Source organism: Pongo pygmaeus, chromosome 5 (assembly GCF_028885625.2).
Source record: "Pongo pygmaeus isolate AG05252 chromosome 5, NHGRI_mPonPyg2-v2.0_pri, whole genome shotgun sequence".
Taxonomy (NCBI): domain Eukaryota; kingdom Metazoa; phylum Chordata; class Mammalia; order Primates; family Hominidae; genus Pongo; species Pongo pygmaeus.
In genome coordinates this window covers 108,677,566-108,686,499 of record NC_072378.2, presented here as the reverse complement: position 1 = coordinate 108,686,499, position 8,934 = coordinate 108,677,566, and the positions used below count along the sequence as shown (strand labels likewise).

General features: G+C 47.5%; 1 pseudogene; it reads left to right on the top strand.

The window, feature by feature from the left end:
- The first annotated feature begins 5,828 nt into the window (after window positions 1–5,828).
- On the top strand, window positions 5,829–6,426 carry LOC129037829 (NADH dehydrogenase [ubiquinone] 1 subunit C2-like; annotated as a pseudogene).
- The last annotated feature ends 2,508 nt before the right edge of the window (window positions 6,427–8,934 follow it).

The window sequence follows — 8,934 nt, the reverse complement described above, 5'->3', positions numbered from 1 at the left end:
CACCTGGGTGATCTAGTAGAGGCTCATATAATTTTTTTGAATCATCTTTGCAGTAATCTCAGTACTGCACAGACCTGTTGAGAAATAATGGTATAGAAGAGTCCTATCTTGGGTCAAAGTCCTTCACCTGCTTTTTGATAACTCCGTCACTCAACCACAAGTCACCTAATGTCCCTGCACTTCAATTTCTTTGTCTAAAAAATGGAAACAATAATGCTTGCTATTCTAATCTTGTTGGATTGCTACAATGCAATAGTTCCCAAAATGTAGTTCCCAGGCCAGCATTACCAGCATCACCTGGAACTTGTTGAAAAGGCAAATTCTCAGGCCGTTCCAAACCTGCAGAATCAGGCCTCTGGGTGAGGCCCAGTAATCTGTGATTTCACAAGTCCTCCAGGTGATTCCGATGCCCTCTAAAGTTTGAGAAGCACTGCTATAAAACAATGGGATAATGAATGCAAACAGTGTCTACAAACTGTAATGCATACATCATCACTTTGAAAGCCACTGCTCTACACAAGTGTTGGTTACTATTTTGTCACCCAGTCTCCCATTAAAATGCAAATACCCCCAGGGTGGGTGACACCTTAAGCTTTAACAGGTGTTGGTTATTCTCAACAAGCATAGCAGGTGGTTAGCTAAAAATAAACCCTTTCTAGAATAGAAAATTAGGAAGGTTAAGAGTATCTGTAGGGTGAACAAGGGACCAAGAGAGAAAAAGGAGAGGAGCATGGAGTCACACAGACTTGCATTCATGTTCTAGTTCTGTGTTTACTAGCTACTTGACCTTAAGCAATTTACTTAGAGGACATCATAACCCTATGATGATGACCTCCATAGAGTTATTGGGAGGATTAAGTGGCACAACACATGCAAAGCACATAGTGCAACCCATGGTTCATATAGGTATTTAATAAGTGATGCCTATCATTAGCAGCAGGGTGTCCAGACTGCTTAAGACTACCACCTGGGACTCATCCTCACTCCCACGCCGCTCACCGTCCCTCCAGCCACCCTATCTATTATTATTATCATTATCACCATCAACATCATTGCCTCTTCTGCCAGAGCTTCCTGACCTTAGGCTTAAAACTGCCACCCTAAGATTAACCCCTGAGGAAGGAAAGGGGAAAATTCCCAGAATGGCACAGCTGCCTCAAGGTACAGGCTGGCTCATGCTCTGGTCCCCAGAGGTGTCACTGGAGTGTGCCGCATTTTGACACCTGAGAGATGGCAGGCAATCAGAGGGACAGGTTCTTCCTCTCCATCCATTCTTGGACTGAAAACCCCCAGAGGGTGGGCCCAAGGGAAGTGCTGGAGCAGAGAAGCCTCTGGAAGGCAGAGAGAGGAGGCACGTAGGGCCAGGACCAAGCCCTCACAGAGGCACAACAGGGCAACCCCTGCAGGGGCAAGGAGAGTAGCCTTTCCTCTAGGGACAGGTGACTTGGGCAGAATGGAAACCTGGGCTCCAGTGAGAAGCTCCATTTCGTTAGAATCGCATACTCTAGAAGAGGGGGTGAGGCAAGAAGTCTTTCCTGAGAGGAGAAGCAGGTTCCACAGTGTAGACCTTTGGGGGCTGATCTGGAGGCCTCCCTGAGTACTGCTGCCTGCCTGCTAACTTCCTGGATCTGGAGGTGTAGCAGGCATGGCCTTAGGTGGGCAGAGTGGACAGGTGGATCCAGCCCCGGGCCCGCCCAGATGTTATCTCTCGGGTGGCTCCAGGTCCCTTTCTGTCCAGGGCAAGGCCTCTGAGATGGGTCATGCAGGCTTGGCCTTTCTTCCCTCGATGACTCAGGGCCGGCTGCACCCTCAGCTCCCCTCCCACTAATGAGAAGAGGCCGGATTCCTTTGGATTTAGTAAGGTCACTCCTTGAGGGTTGCCTTTTGTTACCCATCCACAGTGGGAATGCTTCCTTAATGAGCAGAGAGCCACACCCTTTCCCAGTGGGGGGCGGGGGGGATGGGGGAGGGTAGCCTTTTCAGGTGGCACGTGAACAGGGTTGATTTCACAATGGCCAGCCCACAGGTGAGGCACCAAGGGCAGGCCTGCTTGGTCAGTCCTCCCCAGCTCTCCTATCGGGGCGGCTACTCCTCCAGACCCCACCTGCCCAAACAGCTGGAGGGCGAAGCTGCTGCAGGCGTGGGAGGCAGAGGAATGGTGGAGGAGCTGGGGTGCTGGGCGTGCAGTAGTGCTTGACTGGAAACCGGACGAAGCTGCAGATGGGAGAGGCACTGCTTGAACACTCCTGCCGCATCCATCACTCTGCGCACCTCCTGCAGCGCACACGGTCTCACTTTGATTTTAATCCCACCAATAGCAGGAAGGTAGTATTAGCCTCATTTGCAGCTCAGGATGATTAGGGGACAAGTCTGGGGTCACGTGCTGGTCAGGGAAAGAATGTAGACTCAATCTCACGTGGCCTGGCTCCAAAACCCGTCCGTTTGCTAATTTAGTTTAAACCACCGGTTTTTTAACTTAAAAATTTTTTTCTGAACATTGAAAATGAATATAAAATTCGATGTGCTTCTCTGTACTCTCATAGCAACTTCCTGTGAATCTGTAATTATTTCAAAATAAAAAGTTTAAAACAATCCTATGTGGAGCCTGAATGTATAAAATGTATCACTGAGATGCTGTGACAGGCCAGGGCAGTGGTTTCTTTCTGGGGTGGTGTTGAAAGGCAGCAGTGAGGGGCGCCCCTGTTTCTGGATCTGGGCTGGTTCTGCAGGTGTGTTCTGTTTGTAAAAGTTCATCGAGCTGTGCATTTGTGATTGGTGCACTTTTCTGTATAAATGTAAAACTTTAAAAGTTGAAAATATATCAAAATGGATATACTCTAGTTGAACAGGAAGAGGGGTTCGATGTGCTCAGCTTCTTCCCCCACGCCCCTCCACTTAACCCTCTCAGGACCCCAGGGTTCTGGGAGCACGCTCTGGAGTCTGGGTTCTGATTTCTCTTATATAATACAGGTGGCTGGGTCAGAGGACCTCAGCTCTCCAGTCCCCGCCCCAAGTGTACTATTGCCATTTCCCATTATTCAGTTACAAACCATAGCCCATTGATGGTGAAAACCACCATTCAAATGTCCAAAAAGAAGAACATTAATCCTGGGTGTGGAGGACCCCACACAGGGCACTGTGTGTAAAAGAGACAGCAGGCTCTCGGTCTCCCACTTGGGCAGGGCAGCCTTATACTGAAAGAGTAAATTTCAAGTGAAGAATTCCCAAAGACAACTCGGCAAGAAAAGGCTTTTATGCCTTGAAAGGAATTGGATCAGACTTATAATCACACAGAGCTGAAAATCACATCCATTCAGCATGTTCTGCAAATGAAAGGCAACTGACAATGTAAAACAAACAAAACTCACTCGCATTCTCAGTTGACATGTCCTGTTTTCACCTCATTTGGCTTCTTGGAAGACTTCTGGGCTGAATGTGCACTTTGGAGCAGCATGCCTGAGCCAGGTCGTTTTTCCCCTCCTGCTTGGAGGATGTGGCGAACATATTTTCCTTTCATTCGCCAAGTTAGTTTCTGATGTTACCTGCCCACTACTGTACCTGGAGTCAGCAGTAGCTGCCAACCCATAGCTAAGGGCAGAAGTTAGCCCAGTGTGAGGCTAATTGGACCAAATTAAAGCCATTACGGTTTAACAGGCTCTCTATTGGAGGAATGCTTAAGCGGGCTCCCCCAGGACTTGGGAAAGTTTGGAAGTGAAGTGGTTTTTGCTATTTGCAGTAGCTGCATCTCCTGTTTTATTTGTCAAACTGCTACTCTGCAGACTGCTGTGGGGTGAAGTTGTTAGACAAAGGAGAATCTTTTCTTTTTTTTTTTTTTTTGAGACGGAGTCTGGCTCTGTCACTCAGGCTGGAGGGCAATGGCACGATCTCAGCTCACTGCAACCTCTGCCTCCCGGGTTCAAGTGATTCTCCTGCCTCAGCCTCCCAAGTACCTGGGATTACAGGTGCGCACCATCATGTCTTGCTAATTTTTGTATTTGTTTTTTAGTAGAGACAGGGTTTTGCCATATTGACCAGGCTGGTCTCGAACTTCTAACCTCAGGTGATCCACCCGCCTTGGTCTCCCAAAATGCTAGGATTACAGGTGGCGCAAGCCACTGCGCTCGGCCAGGAGAATCTTTTATATGATCCTGTTTCTAGAAGAGGCTATTCTCTGAGGAGTTTAGGAAATGATAGAGTGAATCAGACTAATAACCCCACTGAGGAGATGAGACGAGAAAGGAATAAGGCACGCAAGCGTCAGGGTCTCCTGCCTGGTGACATACTTTTTCTGGGAGGATCTTTTCAGTTCAATGCCACCCTACCTAATCCCAAGGAAAGCAGAGTTTTAGTTCACTGAATTTTCAGGCTGAGTAGAAAATTCCTTTTTGATACAGCACTTGTTGCTGGAGAGCCACATACTCTGCGATGTCCTCTCAGGACCCTTTCCACCCTGGGACTCCTCCTCTGCTGGAGCAGGGCTGGCAGTTTCCAATTGATCAAAGTATAAGTAGCCAATGGCAGCACACAACTCTCACAACAAATGCCAACCCCATCTTAGATAACATTCACCAGAGGGTTGCATTGGTTTAGGAAGGTAATAGCGTGGTGGTCCCTCTGTGCTTTCAGGACACTGGCCTTGTGGGGTACCATCTACGGTGGCTTTTTTTTTTTTTTTTTCTGAGATGGAGTCTCACTCTATTGCCAGGCTGGAGTGCAGTGGCACAATCTTGGCTCACTGCAACCTCCGCCTCCCGGGTTCAAGCAATTCTCCTGCCTGAGCCTCCTGAGTAGCTGGGACTACAGACGCTCGCCACCATGCCCGGCTAATTTTTATATTTTTAGTAGAGACGGGGTTTCACCATGTTGACCAGGATGGTCTCGATCTCTTGACCTCGTGATTAGGGTGGCTTTTTAAAAAAGTAACTCTGACGGAATCCTTCCAGAAAACAGAACAGCATGGTAAAGCCTCTGGGCGCTGTGTCAGCTGAAAAGAATGGGGATGTGAAGCCCAGGGAAGAGAGGAATTCCCTGGGAGGGAGGCAAGGATGTGGCCCCTGGGGGAAGAGCTATGACCCCCAGGTGGCATCTCCAATGGGAGATGTTTCAATTCCCAGCTCCTACATAGGGTTTTCCTATGTCCTAGTCAGTAATTTAAACACAATCCCTACTATAAACTCATTGGATGCTCACAACCACCTTATGAGGGTACTGTGATTATCATCCTCATTTTACAGATGTAGAAACCAGCACAGAGAAGTTAAATACCTTCCCAAAGTAACAATGCTATTAATGAGAGAGTTGGAATTTGGACCCAGCTTTCTTACTAGCCCGGAGTTTCTCAACCTCAGTACTATTGACATTGGAGGCTGCAGAATTCTTTGTTGTAGGGGGACCCTGCCCTCCCTCTCCTTGCATTATAGGATGTTCAGTGGCATCCCTGGCTTCCACCCACCAGATGCCAGTAGCACTCCCCTGTTGTGACAAGCAGATGTCTCCAGACGTTGCCAATGCTCCCTGGAGGGCAGAATCGCCTCTAGTTAAGAAGCACTAAGTGCCTCCCGAGATGGGCCAGCCTGTCTCTTGTAGGAGCGGAACGCCTGCTGCTGCCTTCCTAGTGCAGGGCCACTGAGGCCCCCTACGCTCTCAACACTTTCTGACATGCCTCCTAACTGAATGGGGGAGGGGAGATTTTACCGGACCCTCCTTCTGCCTAGAGACGTTCTGGCCCCTAGAGATTGTTTGATTTTTAACATTTCCAACATTTCCTAATGTTATTGTCATTTGCCTCTGTGCCCCCAAATTAAAGGCCAAAGAATCATTCTGGGAGAAAGCTGACTGCTTAGGCCCGGGTAGTGGTCGTCATGGTTTTCCTTGTAGTTCGTGGTCTGAGACCAGGCCTCAAGTGGAAACGGCGTCACCATGATCGCACGGCGGAACCCAGAGCCCTTACGGTTTCTGCCGGATGAGGCCCGGAGCCTGCCCCCGCCCAAGCTGACCGACCCGCGGCTCCTCTACATCGGCTTCTTGGGCTACTGCTCCGGCTTGATTGATAACCTCATCGGCAGAGGCCGATCGCGACAGCTGGTTTGCATCGCCAGCTTCTATATATTACGGCCTTTTTTTTTTTGCTGGATATTATCTTGTAAAACGTGAAAACTACCTGTATGCTGTGATGGACCGTGAAATGTTTGGATATATGAAATTACATCCAGAGGATTTTCCTGAAGAAGAGAAGAAAACATGTGGTGAAATTTTTGAAAAATTCCATCCAGTACGTTGAAGTCTTCAAAACGCTTGCTCCAGTTTCACTGATACCTGCTGTTTCTGAATTTGATGGAACATGTTTCTAATGACAGTTGAAGCTTATGCTAATCTGTATGTTGACACCTTGTAATTAAAATAGTTACCATGAAAAAAAAAAAAGAATCATTCTGATTTTGTGGGGCAACACCTGAGGGAAAACCTAAAGTTTACCTAGCACTTTACATATTTATTCAGTTTAATCCTCACAGTCATCCTACTGAGGGAGATATCCCCATTGTAAAGATGAGAAAACTGAGGCTCAGAAAGCTTAGTAACTTGCCCAAGGTCATAGCTATAAGTAAAGGAGTCAAGGTTTGCAGCCAGATCTGTCCACACTAAAATCGATACGCTTTTATGAGGGGCAAGGATTAGGGCAGACACTCAGAGATGAGCTCAGAAACACGATGCTCACAGTGATACACCAAGACAAGAAGAGCCTAAGCTGGAGGAGCAGGGATAGGGGACAAGAGGTGCGAGACAGCTTAGGGTCACAGCGCGTGACAAGGGAGGCCAGGGTTGAGGAGTGCATTTGGGGGCCGTGTATGCAGGCCACTCCCTTGTGCCCCTCAGGCCCTGCTTTCTCTCCCCTGGGCTGCCATCCCCTTCTGCCTCCAAGTCCCCCTCCAGCTCCCAGAGCAATCTAGTAAAACCACAAATCCGACCACAACCCCCGCTGCTCTAAATCCTCCATCGCTGCGCTTCTCTCAAACCAAACGCCCAAATCGCGCAAGGCCAGACTCACCCAGCCCTCTGGGCTCCCTGGCCGTGTGCTCGCCTGTTCCTGTACACACTCCTCCTCCTTGCAGTCCTTGGAACCCCACACTCCTTCTCTAAGCACAGCTCTGTGTGTCGAATCAAGACTTTGAACGGGATATTTGTGAGTATGTAAGTCTCATAGCCTTTCTTTATTGTTTAAGCTCCAGGTGGCCAAGTCATCTCCTCCCATCATCTATCCCTTGTGGGACCGACATGGTGCCTGTCACACTGTAGGACTCAATCGATATTTGCTGAATGTGTATTTAACAAGCGTGTAATTTATGTTGTCATCTAAGTCACAGTTGAAAATGCCAAGCAGAAGTAGGCCAAAGCAGAAGGGTGGCTGCCAGCAGATAGCACCCTCTGGGTGATGTCAGGCCCCTCATCTGTACCACCTGGGTCATTCAACCCCCAGCACCATCCTCCTGTATCTTCACGTGGCCCATGCACCTTGGCACCTCCAAGTCTTATTCACCAGGGCACCACATAAGTGCCCCAAATGCCTACTAACCTCCCTTCAGCCTGTGTCTACACAACCCTTTTCTTTCCCAAGCCAAGAAGCTTTAGGAGAGGAGAATGCACCTAGTCTTGATGGCCCCTCTTAGCTTTTAGTAGTTCCTCTTCCTTAGGTCCTCAAAAGCCTCTCATGATTTTATTGCTTGATGATTTGGCCCTTAGGAAACCAGGAGCAGGCTCTGAAAAAATGGGCCCAGGACAGGTGGAGTTTTTTTCAGTGTTATTAAGGCATGATTGACATTCAACAAGCTGCAAAAAGTAAAATTGTACAATTTGATGAGTTTTAGCAAATTACCATGATCAATATAGTGAAAATTTCCATCACCTCCAAAAGTTTCCTTGTGCCTTGTGTAATCTATCCCTGTCTGCACCCCGGACTCAGCAGCCACTCATCTGCTTTCTATCACTTACAGATTAGTGTAGATTTAAAAAAACTGTAAATAAATGGAAACATACTGTGTGTGTACTTGGGGGTAGTGTCTCACATCTTTGACTCAACATGATGCTTTTAGGATTGATCCACGCTGTTGCATGCAGTGATAGTTTGTTCCTTTTTATCACTAGTCGCATTCGGTTATAGGTTATATTGATACACAGCCGTCCCCTCTTATCCATGGTCTCACCTTCCCTGGTTTCAGTTACCAGCAGTACAGTACTATAAGCTACTTGGAGAGAGAGAGAGAAAAGAGGCCACATTCATATAATTTTATTTATTTATTTATTTGAGACAGAGTTTCGCTCCTGTTGCCCAGGCTGGAGTGCAATGGTGGGATCTTGGCTCACTGCAACATCTGCTTCCGTGGTTCAAGCGATTCTCTTGCCTCAGCCTCCCGAGTAGCTGGGATTACAGGTACCCACCACCGTGCCCGGCTAATTTTTTTTGTTGTTGTATTTTTAGTAGAGACGGGATTTCCCAATGTTGGCCAGGCTGGTCTCAAACTCCTGACCTCAGTTGATCTACCTGCCTTGGCCTCCCAAAGTGCTGGGATTACAAGCGTGAGCCACCGCGCCTGGCCCATATAACTTTTATTATGATATATTGTTATCATTGTTCTATTTTATTAGCAGTTATCATTGTTCATCTCTTACTGTGCCTAATTTATAAATTAAATTTTATCATAGGTATGTGTGTATAGGAAAAAACACAGTAATACACAGGGTTCAGTACTATCTGTGGTTTCAGGCATCTGCTGGGGGTCTTGGAATGTAGTTCCTGAGAGAGCGACTGTGGCACAATTTGGCATCTATTCACCTACTGATGGGTATTTTGGGTTGTTTCCCATTTGGGACTATTTCAAATAAGGCTGCTATGAGCATTTATGAACAGTTCTTCTGTGGACATGTTTTCATTTTTCTTAG